The sequence below is a fragment of the Vanellus vanellus genome (genome assembly GCF_965231255.1).
Source record: "Vanellus vanellus genome assembly, chromosome: 3".
Lineage (NCBI taxonomy): Eukaryota > Metazoa > Chordata > Aves > Charadriiformes > Charadriidae > Vanellus > Vanellus vanellus.
The window spans coordinates 48,348,358-48,366,743 of NC_138907.1; positions in this window are offsets into that span (position 1 = coordinate 48,348,358).

The following is an 18,386-nucleotide window of genomic DNA, read 5'->3' on the forward strand; positions in this document are numbered from 1 at the left end:
CCAGGGAGAAAGTAGAGGCAGCGTTGGTTGAATTTAATGAAAGAAATGTTTAACAGCTCTTTTGGCATTTGAATGGGCTGTGGCTGAGGTACCTGCCCAAGCCACCTCCAGTACCCCTTTGGTCCTGAAAATCTGCTGCTCCTTCTCCTGACTTATCTGACCAGACCCAAGCAAATAGGATCTGTGCCGCTGACATCTATGTGGACACACTGTGTCTGCACCACAGTTAGATAAAGGAGCTATTTTCTGAATAGATGATGCTTTTGCTTACATTTCTAAATATAAATGACCTATTTCTACTTAAGGTGACCAAACGCCTACTATTAGCTGAGTTGATCCATGGTCTACTTGGTCCTGTAGACAGCCTCTGGGCTTTCCTTTTTCTGCATTCTTCCAGATAAATAGGAAAATACATAATTATTTTGTTTAATTTAGATCTCTTCTGATTCCCACTGACAGTGGGACCCTTGGATGCTTCTGTTCAGTGCTCCACCTCATGATAGCTTTATCCACAGAGATGAACTGGTATTCCTCACCAAGGAAGGGCATATGTTGCTCTCACCTTTCTGAGGAGTTTGAAGTTATTTGTATTTGAGGTGTTACAGGTACCTCTGTGGTGAGACATGACTAGTTCTATATGAAGAGTACCACACAGATCAGTAGATGGCAGACAGAAAGACATATAGAAGGATAATCTATGGCCAGATTATAAAAAATGCCTGCCACCTACTTTTTTCAGAAAAGTAATTTTGTGTTGTGAAAAGGAGCAACGGTTTATATTGCAAGATAACTACCTTCTTTAGGAGCAGAAGTTATACAGCATGTAGTAGGATTTGATCCTGCTACAAGTTTTCCTTGACTCAGTCTTAACTTTTTTTCTGCCGTGAGGTTAAGGCAGTACTTGTTGTACTTGAACAGATCAAAAGTAGTAACAGACATATGTGCTTTCTGTGAAAAAACTAGTACTGACAGTTTTCAGAGGAAGACAAATACTTCCTGATGTGCCTCACTATATTTCAGGTCAATAGAAAAAGAAATTTCACTTTCAAAGAACTTTTACATCAGATTTCTCTGTGGAAAGCGGAAGGCACTGATATGCTCCTCGCTCCTGCTTTCTCCTTTGCCAAGAAGTACACCGGACAGATGAGGTTCTGGGCTCTGCTCTGCTGTTTTTAATTCAGAGTGGGAGAGGTCCAAGTACCACATACTAGAAAACATTTCTTTTACATATTTCCAGCACAAAATGCACAATAAAGCCGACTGCCCAGCCACAAACCACTCAGTTAACATGCAAACATCTCCCGCTGCCAAGACCCACAAAAGACCCAAATGTGCAGGCACATCTGCAGGCAGCAGCATCCCGGGAGGAGGCGTGAGGGAGACACCTCTGCCTGGCAGTGCCACCCAGATTAGGTCACCAGCACTGATCCAGCACTGATCAGCGTTGGTGAGGGTCATGGTTGCCTTTTGCTGGAAAGGAGCTAACTTGGCACCAGGTGTGAGGATGGGTGATGGATATGGTGGGGGTGACAGGCTCCCTCTCTAGAAGAGGTCAGAGTGGTCTCCTTATGGCTCACGTTGCCAGGACTGTCTACATAGAATGCAAAGTTTTCACCACACCACTGTGACTTTCTTTATAGCAAAAGCAGAACAAAAATACAAGGTGGTGATCCTCCTGCCAGGTAGAAACTTTAGGTGATGGGCTATAAACCTACATGCAGGCAGACTGTAGCTATCTTCATGTCCTCTGATGCTAAATTCAGTCATGGACCCAAGTACTGAAAATCTGCCTTCTAGGGTCTAGCTTTGTTGGGTGCAGAACTGAGAGAGTATGTTGGACTATGTACAATTTCTTTCGCAGCTTTTAAAACCCTCAAGCCCCATTAGATGGGATCTTCAAAGGTTCTAAAAGGAAATGAGGTATTGACTTTCCACCTTCATCTCCTTTGAAAGCTCCCACCTGGATTCATTTAAATGTTGTAATAATGTGTAAAACAATTAATTAGAAAGGTGTCTTTTAGCAGCGAGGTCAGGAGCCGGGCAGGGGGCAGTCTGAAATTCTGGAGAAGGAAGAACAGTCAAATGGAAAGTAAACCTGTTGGAGCATTTGAGAGGTACAGTGTCCTCAGGAAATAAATCAAACATTTCCAGGTGATACTTAGCCATGCAATACCTTTCTTGTGTCTTTGAGTGTTCCTAGCAAACCTTCTGCCCTGCTGCCTAGAGTGAATCTGAAGCTAAGCTGATCAAAAGATACTGCCACTTAGCTTTTTGGATTGATTTTTTTCCAACTGAAATGTCTGTGCTTGCCTTCTATTGGTCTTCTGAGAAGTCTGCTCCTGGTAGGAAGCTGAAGGGAGCTGTAGATACCTGCATGCTCGCTCTTTTGGAGTGGAGCACAGTTCAGTAAGATGCAGACCAGGCAGGTCTGGAGAAGGAAGCTGGCTGAGCCTCTGCTTGGGTTCTTTGATGTCTAATAATGACTGAGAGACTCCAGCCAGCAGGGTCCTTCTGTGTCAGACCTTAAGAGAGACTCTTTGCTCACAAAGCCTTTCACAAACCTTGTGAGAAGGTGAACTACAAAATATCTCTATCCTTCTGCCAAAATTTGTTGAAACTGTCGTATGGATTCAAAAATTGTTAAAGAAAAAGTTGACATAAAGACATAAACAGACAATAGCTGAACTAAAAGGTAACTTCAGACATAAAACCTGCAGTGCAGGATTACGTTTGCTTTTCCTGTAGCCGTTAATTCTGTACATTTGCTTCCCAATACTGTTCCTGTGAATGGATACCTTTTTTGCATGACACATTAGCTGCAGAGATGACATCCAAGAAGGTATTTGGAGAAGCAGAGCATGGAGACAAGAAAAATGAAAAATCTTTTCTCAGAAGGAGTTGCTCTCACATGCGTGTTTGTGTCCCCCACCATGGTGGAGACTGCGAGCAAATAGGAGCTATTCATTTGCTAACCAAAGTTTGATCCGTCTCTGGATTCCAATCGGCAACTTGGCCCCACCAAGTGCCTGAAACACTGTTTGCATTGTTTACTGTATGTGGTACCATAGAAAAGCTGGTGTTACTGTTATTTAGCACCAGCAGTCTCCAGGCTGCCAAAATCCTTGTGCCAAAAAACAAAGGTCATTTGAACCTCAGTGTCTGAAAAACAAGATCAAACTCTCTACTGTGGGAACATGCTCTTTCTTGGGCTGATCCCATTCTGCAGCCAGAATGGGTAACGGCAACTCTTCCCCTCCTGCTGTGCTTGGAGGTGAGTCCTAAAATCCCAATGAATCATTTTGCTTGTTTTGTGATGCCTTTTATTTTTTAATAGATGCTTTGCCTTTTGTTAATGACAAAGAAATGGCTCCTTCCATCTCCCGAAATAGCAGTAGCTGCTGCAAGCGGTGTGCGCGTCTCGTGGCTGATGGAGCAGCAGTGGGGTGTGCACCTGGCCCAGGGCAGAAGATGCTGATTTCAAACTGCTCTCTGTTTCTCCAAATGTCTGCATCAGTTTTATATAGCCTGCATTGCTGATGAGCCATTTACATGCCACACCGTGGGAGCCACAGCCCACAGACGTCTGATCCCTGCTCGCTACATGCCGCTCCAGCTAAGGCTCTGAACACCATGGCTGGGTTAAAATGATTGATCACGGGACTCCTAAATCCATATATTTCAGGTGCTGAGTGCCTGCAGCTCCCATTACTCAGAGCAGACATGGGGGCTATTCTGTGGCTCTGGGAAATTGAAGCCTTTCTTAGTTAACCACAGGATCACTCCACGAAGGGCAGGAGGATGAGGAACTTGCTTTATTTCTGTCTGTGGTTTCAGGGAACAAGGCATATTTTGGAGAAGGAAAGGACCCCTCTCAGAAGCGTGTCCTTGGAAAGCAGCCTATTGCTGAATCACTGCAAAGCTGGTACTGCTCCAGATTTGAAGCCTGGCTGGAGGTACGTGCAAGTGGCATAGCGGCTTGCAGTGTTTGCTGTTTCCTGCAGGACTGGGATGGTGGCTTGGCCTGGCTGAGGGAGGCACTGGCCAGAGATCTGGCAACGCCAAAGGGCTATGGGCCCTCTCATGCGCTGGGCTATCTGTGGTGGACCTGCACCCAGCCCAAGCACACTTGGCAGCCAGAGGCAAGCCAAGGGAGTTCCATCCGTGGGACCCTCTGTCTCCACAGAAGCAAGAAGTTCAAATGAGGTAGTACGCAAAGACACTCCCAATGGAACTGCGCTTCAGGGGAGTATTTTGGGTATTTTCCCAAGGATAGGAGTTATTTCCCAGTGAGCAGCAGAGATTTGGTTGGAGGTAAATGCTCTCCCAAATGCCAAGGTTTAGGAAGGTTTTCGCTCTGCTGGATGCAAACTCACTTCTTTACAAGCACAGGTGGCTGGGAAGCACCTCACATCACCTGGAAGCCTTAAAGCGTCATGTTGCTCCTTTGTTGTGTGCAAGGAATCCACAACTACAGCTTTGGCAATGACACTCACTGCTTACTAATGTGCATTTTAATGGTTTCTGAACTAATGTCAGTTTATCTCTTTTATGCAACATCTAAGTGGTAAAAGATCCAAAACCCTAGTAAGAGAGTAAGGGCATTGGCCTAGTGGTCTAAACACAAGTTTGTTTTATCTCTGTACTCTGAGGCTGTAGATATAAATCTAGGCAAAACTGATACTGCCTTCCACCACTCAAACTGATAAACCGAGCAGTTTGCTATGCAAAAGTGGTGGATACATGCAGTTCATGGTGTTTCTTATAAAAATAGGGGTTTACTTGGAAGGACTCTGAATAAATTTCCTTTTCTCTGAATCAGACTCGTCTGCTGCATCTACTTTGACTTCAGCTCCTTAGCTTTCTTGATATGCAATGTGCAATGTTGTGCATGAATTTTCAAGACTCCCAGGGTCTATGTGCTGTATAAATGTGACTATGATTAATTCAGAACAGCACTGCAGTTCTTTCAAAGACATGAACAGCTCCTGCTCTTTCCATGTCTGTCTTGGTCTTTATTCATGGATCCAAAAAATAACCCCTCTGTTCTGTCTTTTGTGATGCTGGCAGGCTCCCTTCCAGCACTGTGTATGCACCTCATTTACTTTTTTGGAAAAGTCTTTCCATGATAAACAAATCCCACCAGAATTAGTTGTGTGACCTTGAAGAGGATGTCCCCTGGTGCCAGTGGAGACAGTTTATTTGCAGAGGTCTCCCTTCAGCCGAGTGCCATCCACTGCACCAAACCACACAAATTTTGCCATCTCTCTGCACTGTGGTTGTTTACCTTGGACGTACCACTAGAAAGAGCGATGGGTCTGTTTTTTTTCTGAAGAAGAGGTTGGACGAAGCCTTTGTCCATGCCCAGCGATATCCTCTGGAAATAGGCTTTCAGTGTGTCATAGGTTCTGAGAAACTTTCACTCTCCCTGGGGAAACCAGCCTCTGCTGTTGCTGTGGGACTCCCTGGTTGTCCTGACAGGAACGTACAGTGGCACCTTCACATACCTGCATTAACCTTCACATGAAGAATGAAAACCATGTTGCCAGCCTGGATGACTGGATTCTTGTGATCCCTAACTCTGTAATGGATCATCATTATTTACCTTGTTCTTGCAGTTTGGGCAGGCTTAGCATAGCAATTGTTCAACATTCAAGTCAGAAATCTTTGTCAGGATCAGGGGTAAACTACAGATGTCCTCAGCTTCACGCTCGAGCATTAACCAGGAAAGCCAAGGACCTTCTTCGGTAAGTCAATTCTGTAAGTGCCAGCTCAGCACTATTAACCAAAAATCAAAGCATTGGTGCTGTAGCAGCTTGTTTGCAATATAACACAGCTGAGTACGGGCACATTTTTTGGTGACCTCAGGGGGAGTTTTGCATGTAGATGAAGGGTAATAAATGGTACCTTGTTTTGATATGGAACAAAACAATAAATCTTTCTGGTGTAAGTAGCAACAGATCTACACTGTGATGGTTTGTCACATGGTGTGTGTTCTTGAAGAATAGCTGAACATCAACTAAGATGAAGATCCCATCACGGAATGTAGGAAACAGCTTTCACAGGTGACTGTAGTGACCAGAGATTTCAAAGCAAAGAACAAGATAGGAGAAAATCTTGTTCTAAGTGCCTGGATGCTCTCAGTACCTATTCTTGTAAAACAAAGGTGTTTACAGTGCACAAGGGCGGAGAATAAAAGAACAAACAAGATGGAGCCCTACATTTTGAGAGTCTCTTTGCAAATACCTCTGATGTGCTGAGGGCTAGTATACCCCAGCTTTGCCTTCCCTTCCAGGAGGAATGCAATAACACCAGCAAGGAAACGTACCTGCAGTTTACAAACCACCAAGCACACCCAAGGCTCTTAGCATAAAGACTTTTGCGGCAAAGCCTAGTTTGCAGCCATCAGTGCCTGTTCATAATTGCCAAACCCTGGTGCAGCACTTTCCCTGCCTGTTGGGAAGTGCGCGTGTTGTGTTCAGATTTGGCTTAGAGCCCAGAGCAGTCTGGGTTTTGTTTTCCTTTTGCATGAACATGGAGAAGATTTTCCAGTAGGATGGATGGCTTAGCAGATAATGCACTGGCCTTTCAAAGTTGGGAATGTGGTCTGGGTTCAGCTTGAGGTCTCAAGTAAAATGATGTTACTGGTCTAGGCAATTCACAGTGGTTTTTGGACAATATTTTGTAAGCTATAAATTTGTCTCTGATTGCCCCGCACAGATTTACTGTATTTAGAGCACAATGTTAGCTAGGGCATGGTGTTATGTCAGCCCTAGCTACCTCAAGAGAACATGATGGTCCTGCCACTGGCCTGCCATTCCCAGTTCTGGTGAAACAAAGAGATGCCTGTTATGTCTGCCGAATAGCCATGGTTTATTAGCTTAAACATATCCTCAGTAAGGTGGTCCTGCCTCTGGTCCCATTGGCTTGCTGGGAGTTTTGCTGTTAGCTACAGTGGGAATAAGACTGTAACCCACTAGTTCACCAGGAGAAAATGTGAGATGTGGATCCCAGGGCAGCATGAGCGGCATCTGTAGGGCTCAAGGCTGTAAGTTTGCACTGAACTCAGCGTGGTCAGGGTGTGTGTCATTAGGCGTTTGAATGGATGATGAGATTGCGGGATCCCCATGCAATGGGCCTCAGGGATTGCCTGCAGTGGTGATGGCTCCTGAGCCCACCTAAGAGAAAAGCTCTCTGCACTTGTGTGCACTATTGATCAAAAGCAAGCAACACAACAAGTACCTGTTGCAAGCATTCCTGGAGCGCTGACAAGAGTGCTTCTTCCAGCCAGTATAACCTTCATCGAGGTACACGACAGGACTTACCCAAGATAAGGACAGCTGTGAAGAACTGCTTATTGGCACACAGGGCTCTTTCAGTAATGCGCTCCACTGCTGTGAAAGGCAACGCTTCACCTTCTCAGAAAAGCTTTCTCAAGCTTGTTGCAGCATCCGTTAGCCAGCGTTGCTGCTCCTGTCTGACACGTGGGTGCATGTCAGTGGAAGAGCTGACCCTGCTTGCCCTGATCTCAAACTCAGAGCTGACGGGAGACACACACTGTTTTAGGTCTGGAAATCATAGTTCTGTTAGTGCGGCGCTGAGCTGGAGACAGCATGCACCTAGCGCTATTCCTGTGTGCTCACCTACAAGACCTACAAGACCTTCCTTCCTTTCTGGCAAAAACTGAGACCTCTGCCTGTATTGAGAAAAAAAAAAAAAAGTCCCAGACCCAAACCAGCTGATTAAGTTTCATCATCAAACAGTATCATTGGGACCCAGCTATGGCAGGGAGCATTGCTAAAGCAGACCAAAGGCATGACAGATGGTTTAATCTAATCGCAAAACATAGGTAATGTCTCATCTGTGCTACTGTGTTAACTCCTTGGTTGCTGGATTCAGGAATAACTCCTCTGCAGCTGAGTCCCCCCGGTTTCATTGTTATTATAGTGTGACTGCGTGGCAGGGACCACCAGTGAAATAGTCCCTTTCACCTGGGCCAGCATAAACCAGAGCTTTATGAAGGAACAGATGCAGGATTCAGGCTCCCCTCATTAAAGGTCTGACAAAAGAAAACCAGCCAATCAACCAAGAACAGCGGTGTACATGAACCAAGAATCTGGGTTCATTAGAGTTTGTGAGAGCTACCCCCACAGGGCTTGCCAAAACCATGAAGGTATCTCCTGCCCTGCACCCCGAGGAGGGGATATCTCTCACAGGTATGTGGGGAATGAGACAGCAGTTGGCTCTGCCTCTCCTCAGGGGCACCCTTCCAAGTTCCCATCTCTTCTTTGCTTCTCTCCTGGAGGTTTTTCAGGACAGGATAATCCTTTTCTTCCATCTCAGGGCTTTGCTACTTATTTGCAGTCATTTCCCCATGAGCTTTTAACCCAGCAAACTGGTCTTACTGGCCACAGTTGTCTGGCATTGATCTGGTGCCATCAGCCAGCATGCAGCATTTGTACTAACTGCGGACTGCTCCCCCCTTTCCAAAACGGTCCATGGCATTTGGGTCTGAACAGCCTGCCTCTGCCCCTCAGCCCCCTAGACATGACCAAATCTCACTTATGGCATTCAGTGAAGCTTGTCCTGACTGAATATTTGTTAATCCTCCAGAAAAACAGCACTTTCTTCAGAGAGCCGTACCTGTTAGCTCACTGATGGGCTGAGGCCACTGCCCATTACCCCTTACTGTTCTTTGCTTCCCTGCCTCTCTCTCTGTCTCTCTCTGTCATTTCTAATCTAAGTGAAAATCCACCTAGGCAGGGGCCATCCTTACTTACTGTCTTTGTACAGCAGGTAACCCATTGGCTTTGGGGTCTACTATTAGAAATACAGTCAGCTACACTAACATTTTTGATTAAGGGGAATAATAGGATTTTTCATTATGCCATTCTTTTTCCAATAAATTGCTAATATGTTGTATGTAACATATGCGCAAAGGTCTCATCAATTTCTGGGTCAGCTCCCTTCGATTTAGACTTTCAGGAGGCAGAGCCATTCAAACAAAAATGCCCGTATGAAGTATGAGTGCCTTTTTCTGCCCAACAGGTAAACTGAAAGTTGAGCAGCACCATATAAGCATTGACAAGCGTAGCCCTGCAAACAGCAATGCTCTTGTGTACCGCTCTTTTACTTCATTTCCCCTCTGTCGTGAGGACTAGTGTCACTCTGTGAAGTGCTGACACGGTGCTCCCAACGGACCATGGCTTTGCTGAGTCAGGAGAAAAGGTAAGAGAAAGAGAAGAGAGATTGCGAGGTAGGACACTGTCTTAAGTTTGTCAGGTTTTTTAGGTGCTTGGGTTAATATAATACCTGAGTTGGCACTTCTATCCCATGCTCTGCCCTTCTGTGCAGTTCATACTAGTGTTTGGACTCTGTTAGACATCCCTTGTGTGCAAAACTCCAGAGTTCTGGGATCTTCAACTTTTTCATCTAAGCTTGGCTTCCTCTTTTATTGTTTGGGTTTGTTAATGGGCTGCTGTCATCCTTCTCAAGTCCCAATAACCATTTTTCATACCCCTGTTTTTTTTTCCACAGGAAAGACAGGAAGAAAGGCGTTTTCAGCAAGGTCTCTCTCCTTGCCGTGTTTCGTGCACGGACTTTAATCATTGCCTTGCCTGGAAAAGGGAAAGAGCTTTTCTTAGAACGTCCTACTGCGGTGTGCAAAGACTTCCCCCCTTCTCCCTTCCTACTCATTAAAGCACAATTGTTGACTGCTCTGGGGTCCCTGTGGGTAAAGCCTGTTTGTAATGTCAATTACCTTGAGTTTATGAGTTAAGAGCTGTTGCCGGTCCTCTGGAAAAAGGAATCCTTCATTTAGCTGTCACTGGCATAGACTGCGGTTCACTCGGCCAAGAGGAAATGGGGATTAAAGGCCTGATCCTGCTCCTGCTGGAGGTGGTGGCATGGCTCCTGGTGAGAACAATGGAAGCAGACCCTGGCCTCAGTCCTCTGAGGGTGGTCCTGGCTAGGGTGCTCCCCTGGTCCCCCTCTCCCCCAAGTGAATGATGATAATACTGCAGAAGCGTCTGTTTGGTGCACTTCCTCCAATTGTTCCCAAGCTCTTATTTTGCTTGGTGCTCAGAAAGGGTAATTTGTTTAGCTGGATAGCAAAGCTTGTCTAGAATGACTTAATGTGTTCCTGAAACACTTGAAAAGATGGGTGATCACCTTGGGGAGAGGCAGAGAGAGTGGCTGAACAGAGGCTCTTTGCATGTTTTGGCCTGTCCTGGTCAAAGTGATAAGGATGGTTGACAATGTTGGTGGCACAGGGCCACATTTTTGATGAGGTATAAAAAGCTGTGACCTCATTTCCAGCCAGAAACCTATACTGGGATACCCAGAGAAAGCTTTCATGAGCTCTTTTTGAGCAGTTAGGTGGTTCACCTTGCCACTAACCAGGCTTTTTGAAGGGAAGTTGCTTTGATAAAAGATCACTTTTTGTTTGACACCTTGGACAACTGGATCCAGCACAGCCCTTGGCTCAGTATGCTGTGGGAGGATACTTCAGGGTCTCTGAACACTAAGTGGCACAATCGACTGACTGGGCTGGTTCCCTGTTGCTTTGTGGATGTATATTTGGTGCACTGTCATTCTGTTAGGGGAGTGACAGGTTGCTAGAACATGAAAGAGGCAAGTCCTGTCAGCAATCCGAACCTAATGAAGGCCCAGGTGCCTTCATTGTCACTGGAATGTGCAGCTCTAATGGGAAGGAAAAAACTCCATTTGTTTCAGTTTTTGAACACCTTACTCTCTTTATCACACCGCAATGTGTTGGTACAATCAAGTAGGTTTTCAGGCTGGTATGCAAAGCCTTGTTTGCAAATGTTCCCTCTGCTACTGGTAAAGCACTGGGTGATTTTGTTTGTTCTCCCATCATGGGAATGCTTTTGGAAACATCCTCAATAACAGTTGAGATTAACTTGCTGAGAAAAACAGGAGCTCCACACCACGGTCACAAACTCAAGTATCGACAGTCGGAAAGTGCAGTGATTTTTTCTGTAGCAGAAGATATTCTCACCCCAGGGGACCAAACCTGTTAATAATGACTCTCCTTTGCATTTCTTTTCACCTTCCATCCGAAGGCCTAAAGTTGCTGAGCAGGCATGAAACAAACCTCCCAACACCTCCAGTGAAGAATTCTAGAGTTACTGCTGTTCTCTTTAGAGAAAGGATGTCAAGGTACAGAAAGAAAAGCAAATGCTTAAAGTTGTGCTGTGGAGCTGTAAACCCTGATGGAAGATGAAACTGAAAGGGGCTTCCACGTCTGAGTGTCCTCGGCATTTTGTGTTGGAGACATGGAATGACCTCCTTCCAGCTTAAATAGCCTCTTCCAGCTCCCTTGTCCTCAGATAGCAGCATGTTTCTATTGAACTCCTCTTGGCAGAGTGATGGGCTTTTTTTTGAGCTCTGAATTGCCATGACTATTCCTCACTTGAAGGGAGTCAGTGATGATGTATAGGCTGTATCAAAATGCATCGGCCTTAATCAAAACTGAGCATTTTCAGGATCACCTTGAGAAATTCAGAAATGTCACAATATCAGCTGTATTTTGTAATCAGCCATGAGTGCCTTTTGAGGACTCAATTCCTGTGGAGCCCCAAAATTCAATGGCTTTAGGTTTATGATTTCATTGTAAGAGTCACCTATAACATCATTAAAGACCCTGCAAAAAGTGCTTTGCTTTGAGGCAGGGAATGCCCCACTACTCACGCACAGATCAGGTTTCTCTAGTTCCAGGCAGCAAAAGCTTCAGTGAAAGACTTCGTGCTGAAAATGTATTTCAGTGGCATCAGCTAAATAACCCAACCCAAGATTTGGTTCCCACCCCAAAGATCTCTACTTAGTTAAAGAAACTTCCCGAGCCTTCTGAATTTCAGAAAGAAAAAGTTAAAGGTTCGAGGTAGTTTTCACCCACCAATTTTCGTTTTCACCTGATTGTGCGAGTCTCCTGCGTGTAAAGCTCTTGCGTATGATCAAGTGGCAGCGGCACAGCACATCACTGTGTGTCAGCTGAGCCATGGCAACCTCGGTAGCTGTTTGCCATGTATGCTCTTGGTCTGCCCCAGATGTGAAGTAATGCCATTTAACTAAAAACTTGATGAAAGAAGCTTTAACTGAAAACTTGATGAAAGAAGCTTTAACTGAAACAGATTAAAAATGCAGACTAGGACAGTTCCAGAGGTTTGGTTGACATATAGTAACTCCTTAAGCCCCGTACACAGACCGTGTGTCGGAAGCCTTGAGTTGCTTGCTCACAAAACTTGGTCTGTTGACTGCACATGCTCACAGGTTGCGATGCGCAGCCAGAACTTTTTGAAAGACGCTAACCCCAGTGAGTCCAGCCGCTGCCTGCTTCCTTCTGCGCTCTCAGGCAGATGGTGATTTTTCTGGATGCAGCTGAAAGGATCGATTGGTCTGATCCTACCAAACGTGTTGATGATAGGGTGAGGTGTGTTTATGTCAATATATGCTAATTGGGCACATTCTCATTTCCGCTGATCCTGGCTAGCAATTCAGCTCTGTAATTTTGTCAGTAGCAGCATGTTGAAAGTAACACAGGCAGGGCAGAAAACCTGTGCTGCTCACTGAAAACAAAACAAGATCAGCCTCTAGGTTTTTTGTATATCAGAGTGAAACAATACTGGATATTTTTCTCTAAGCAGGTCATATTTTGATGAGGAGTCATGGGGTCTAGGGTTCAGAGGGCACGAGCGGGAGTTGCAGAGGATCTCGCCATGCTGTAATCCTTCCTGAGCCATGGGCTCGTAGGGTGACCTTGGGTGCAACACTTGATCACTCTGCTCAACCTTCGGCAAGAGGCAGCCAGACCATCCCCTGCCAGCCCAAATGTCGCAGTGTCCAGCTTTTTAAGCGATGCTTCCCTTTCCCCAGCAGAAGTATCTGTTGATAAGTTCTTATGCAATGATCAATCCTGGCTCCTGGTGCATTGCTAATTAGTAATCAACATCATTATGTATGCTGTGAATTTTAAAGATTTGCCAGAGGAAAGCTCATTGCTAATAACAACGGGCTGGTGTACTAAGTGGATGTGGATTTTGGGTGCTCCATTGACAGATTCTGCAGTTTTGTCTTGGGACTTGCTCTCTTGATGTTTACTGTTTCCTCACAGTGATACAGCTGAGAAAATGCTTAATCATGATTTGTCAAGGTTTATAAGATAAGATTATTCTGAAGTAAACCCGCTTTTTAAAAAAAGATATCAGCGTTTTTAGACCAGGAAAAACAAGTGTGGTTACTTAGAGGCTGGTAGCCCAGCCCAGAGAGAGGAAGCGATGTAATGCCTGCACAGAGGCACCCAGTGCACTTCTCCACACCCATCTGGCATCCAGCTCCCACTCCTGAAGGGTGCAGCTCTGGACACTCAAAGACATTCAAAATGGCACTGGGCACCTATGGCTTGGACTCAATCTAGGGGCCTGATTTTAAGAGGTGTGGAAAAATCACACCACTGGTGAAGTTGAGGTAGAAGACAAATGTGTTTAACCCATTTTTTAGGTTGGTTATTTGGCTTTATTAGGCTTGTTCACTATCCGCAGTGAAAAACAGCTGAGGACAGTGGGTCAGTGAAAACCCTTTCTGATTTAATGCAAATAGGAGGACCGCCAAAACTACTAATAATGGCTGAACCTCCTTTGGAAGAAAAGATAACTCTAGATGTTGGCTGGCACTGCGGTCAAGAGGACCCTCCTTCCTGCATGATGAAATGCACGCTTGTGACAAGAGTTAGGAGGAACTTGTGGTAGTAGGTCGTGCTGCTTATCAGAGTATGTTGGCTGGTCTCAAAGCTTGCCGTGAATAGATGAACAATAGTTAAAGTGAACTGCCCTTATCTATACAAACCCATTGGTGATAGCCAGAATTTGGTTGCCTAATTTAACTCCTCATGCTTGTGGCAATCTCAAAAGTAATCTCTTTATAGCACTTTCTTGCACTTACTTCCATGATACTCAGACTTTTTTCAGCAGAGCTTTTAGCAAAGCCAAACAACTTTTCTGTAGCTCTTTTTGCCACTTTTCTGAAACCTCTGAAATGTTATCTTATAACCCTAGATAGTGATCTTGTCTCTCTTCCCTTCCCCCAAGATTTTTGCATTTCTTATAATTTCTAATCTTAAGATTAGTAAAGATGTTCTGAGAATAAAAATCATACAAAAGTCTGTCAGGATGGACTGATCTGAATTGACTCACAAACCCTAGCAACTGGTGTGTGATTGAAAGAATGAGTCAAAGTGCTCTTTTTGTACTAAAAAAGCTGAAAAGTGTGTGCTAAGAGACTGGAATAGTATTTTCATGCTGACAAAATTTCAGCTGCGTGGCTGGAGATAGAGGAGGATGCTGGATGCGTGCTGTGTTTGAAAGAGAGTACATTGTCTCTGTCATCTCCTGAAACATCTCCCCTCCTGCATGGAAGGATGGTACGTGTGTTTTTGTAATGTGTGGTGGTGTCCTGTTGTGGCTGTGAGATCTCAGCATCATCTATGGAGGCAGGCAGGGCGCTGGGCAGAAGAAGACATAGCACAAGGCAGGGTTTTTGGCGCTCCAATGACTTTAAGATTATTATTAGATGCAGCTGGGGAAGGTGAGGGAAGTGGAGTTTGGCCATAGAAACTTTCACTATCTCTTTGGCAGCTGAAAGCAATCTATCAGACACTGAATGCAATGGGGCTTGTTGGGACCGTGCACAGGCCCTGCCGAAACTGGGGGTCAGGTCCTTTGACCTAACCGGTCCATCAGGGTGAGACGGGGCTGCTGGGCCAGCCTTACCCACTAGCAGAGCCCTGCTGTGTTGTGCGGTGGTTCTGGTTTTCATTGTGGCTCTGAGCTCTCACCTCTTCTCCTCTCCACACTTCTGTTGTACTTGCTCACGTTTATCTCGTGGGGATCAAGATGTACTTGAACTTTAGAAATGAAAACGGAAATTTGAACAGGAAACGTGGCAGATATTGACATGTTCCTCATTATCACTGCTACATTTGTTAGACATATGTTTTAAAAATCAAAACACTGAAGTATTCAAAGCACTGGAGGTGGGGGCAAGGAGGGAGACTCATCCGTGCCCCACCCAGGGTGCTTATTCTTGAAGATGATTCATCTGTAGAAGCAACTACAGAGCCAACCATAGCTGATGCTGAAAGTACTTAGTTACTGTTCAGAGATTTCTTGACTGAAGTCCCAGCTTCTCCTCAGATAAGGCGTGAGCTTACTGTACAGGGAAAACACCATGGACCAGATTATGCCATCTAGGAAAAAACAAACCCACAAGATGCAGGCTGGCTACACCTATCAGTTTTGGAGGTGGAGCACTGTATACTGGTGGCAATCTGATATCTTGCAGTTTAAGGTGGTCCCTTGCTGGGCTTCAAGGAAATCAAAGCTGAACTGCCTTTGGCTGTTGACATGGCATCCCTGCTGAGCTTGTGCAGTAGGACTGTGTTGTCCCACTTGCATCGTGTTTGCTGGGCAGTAGGGCCAACCGGTGTGCGTACCTAGGAGCTCTTACCTGTCTTGTGTAGGAAGGGCCCAGTGCATGCAGATCAGCAGCTGATGTGCTGCATTTCTGATGTGGGGCACACCAGACTGCTTTGAGCTTCCCCAGTGACGGTGAGGTAGAGCAACCCCTCAAGAAAGAGTGAAAAGAACCCATGAAACTGCAGGCATTTCTCATGCTTCCTGGTAAAAAGAAAAGCAAGGTAGATGGCTTACTCCTCAGAGCTTCTCTGGTCTCTCTCTTCAGCAGCGATTCTCCTGAGAGAGTTGACCTTACCCTACTATTGGGGTGCCTTCAGGCATAACAGTATGGGATGATTTCCCCTTGACATCTTGACCCCTGTGGACTCCTTGGTCAACTTTAACTTCAACATAAGTCGGAGTAAAGAAGCATCTCAGAGAAAAGTTGTGCTCCTAACATACTCATCCCCAAACCTGAAGGATGCAACTTCATAACATTAGGAGGACATCCGAAAGGGATCCTTGGAGAACAACGGCAATGTCATGGAGATGGGACTTCCCACAACATTTTATTCCCCCTAATTTAATCTGCCTGTCTTCAAGTCCTCTTTCTGCCATGAATGATAATGGGAGAGAAACTACAAGAAAGGTATATTCATTACCAGTAAGTTAATTGACTCAGGGTTCATTTTTGTTTAAATTTTGATAAAAAAAGTCTTCTCACAGATGAAGTTAACTGGGTGCTTGCTGAAGAGACGTGGACCTTTCCGGTACTCAGTGAATGAGAGGGGAGATTCTGTCATCAGCTTGTAGCTGTGTCCTTGTCCACCTGACTTTGCCCCTGTCATTGCGGTAGCAGTGTACTGTGTTAGCTGCAGAGATTTGGAATGAGGTTTTAAAGTGTTTTTGCCTGACAAAAGTCAGGCCCTCAATGAGATGGCCAGTATGAATGTGACACAAAAGGACTGCAGCAAAAATGTGTCAAGACGAGCATGGACAAAGTCGTTGAGGCAGGTGGATTCAGAGCTGCAGGACTGAAAACCTCTTGATGGTCCCAGGCTTGGAGGATTACGTCTGTATGTAAAGCTGCTTTTAGGAACCACAGCCTGCTTACTTTCTGCTTTGTGCATACAAGGATGCAGAGGAAAGGATTTAACTTTGGCCCCATCATGTTTTTGAAGAGTGACCTTTTTAAGAAGCAAAACATAAGAACCTCTTCTTGGACACAAAGCAGTCCCTCCTTGGTGTAAGTCACGCTGGTCTTTTAAGCAGCCTGGGACTCTTGTGATCATGTGGGCATTGCTCTCCAGGGAAAATAGCAAGGCATCTGGAAACAGTCACCCAGAACCACTTCTGCAAGTAACTTTTAGGAGAAAGGAATTTGTTCACCAAAAGTTGGGAGAAAAGAGTTCATACATTTCTGATCCTTCATCTGTCCTGCTGATACAAGTTTGAGCTAAGCTTAGAGAGCTTGCTCTCCTGGTGGTAAGTCTCTGTGAGGCAATACCTTTCCTGTAAGTTTCCAGCGAAAGGAGCTACGAAACATGTACAAGCAGATCATAGAATAAACACAGGATGTAGGTAGTTTCCCGAATTCTTCACTACTTAAAACTTTTATGGCCTGCCCCTTGTAAATTTGGCTAGGTCACCGAGGGCTGTCTTGTGACAGACTTTACAGGGGAACATGGTGGTGGCTGAGAAGGTGTAAATAACCCTTGTTTTCACATCTGTTCTTCAGCAGGAGAGAGCAGTTTGTCTTTCCAGTATGGTACAAGGCAGGGAATTGTGGAAGATGGCAAAATCATAACTTCCTTTTTTTTGCATCAGCTGCAGTAGACACTGCTCAAAAAGAGGTATCAAAGTTTCTGCATTTGAGCGTGTTCCCTCGACGGGTGCTGGTGGTTCTTTTCCCGTCGCTGTGTGTTACTGGGCTGCCTGCTAAACCTGCTGAGGTCCTGGAACCAATTTTTTTGGCTGAGGGCGGACAGCCCTGGAAGATAAGATTTTTACTCATCCCTCTCTTGACCACGGACATCACCCAAAGGCTTGTTTCTATATTAGCCACCATCAGTAGCTGGCCTGTATATGGACTTGACTCTCACTGCTGAGTTAGAGAACCCAGCTGTGGAGAAGAGAAGCACACATTTCCCGGACACCAGTCAGTCTGGGCTCCTATGTGAGGGCCACCTTGAGAAGTTCACTGGTATGATTATATGGCTTCTGGTATCCAGGTGTAGCTCTTCCTCTGAATTTATTTAATTCTGTATCCGTGCAGTGTGTACTTACAATGTGATTTGGGAAATGAAGCCTCTGTTGCATAGTAAAAATAGTCCCAGGACGATCATTCTGGTATAACTAAGAGGTAATATTATATTGCCATAATTATGCAATCATCTGCTCTGTTTAGAAAAACCTTACCATTTTCAGCAACGGGGCCAGCCAATACTGACTTCAGGCATGGTTTTCCTGCGGTTGGAGTCTATCTGTTGGGAAGATGGTGGAAGCAACTCATGTATTTCTCAGGTTTTCTGTTTTATCTTTCTAGACAGCATTTTATACAGAGTTCTTTTTTATAGGCAGCTTTTCAGGAAGGTTTCCAGAGGTAACAACTGGAGTCACCTAAAATAAGGGCTATATTGCAACTTCCAAATATTTTCATAAATAGGTGTGGGGAGAAGGGAAAAGGGAGATGCCCAGAGCGGCTGTCTCTTCACTGGCTTTTTCTCAGCTCAGCATTCTTGAGAATATTGTGAAACTCAGTGCAATTTTTTTTTTATTTCAAGTGTGATATGCTGGCTAAAAGCTGAAGGTATTGCCCTAGAAGAGAGAAGTATTTATTTCTTCTTACGATACCTTCCAGTAAAGTGATGATATGCAAATTCCACATTGGAATTTTCTATGTATCCTCCAAAGACTGAC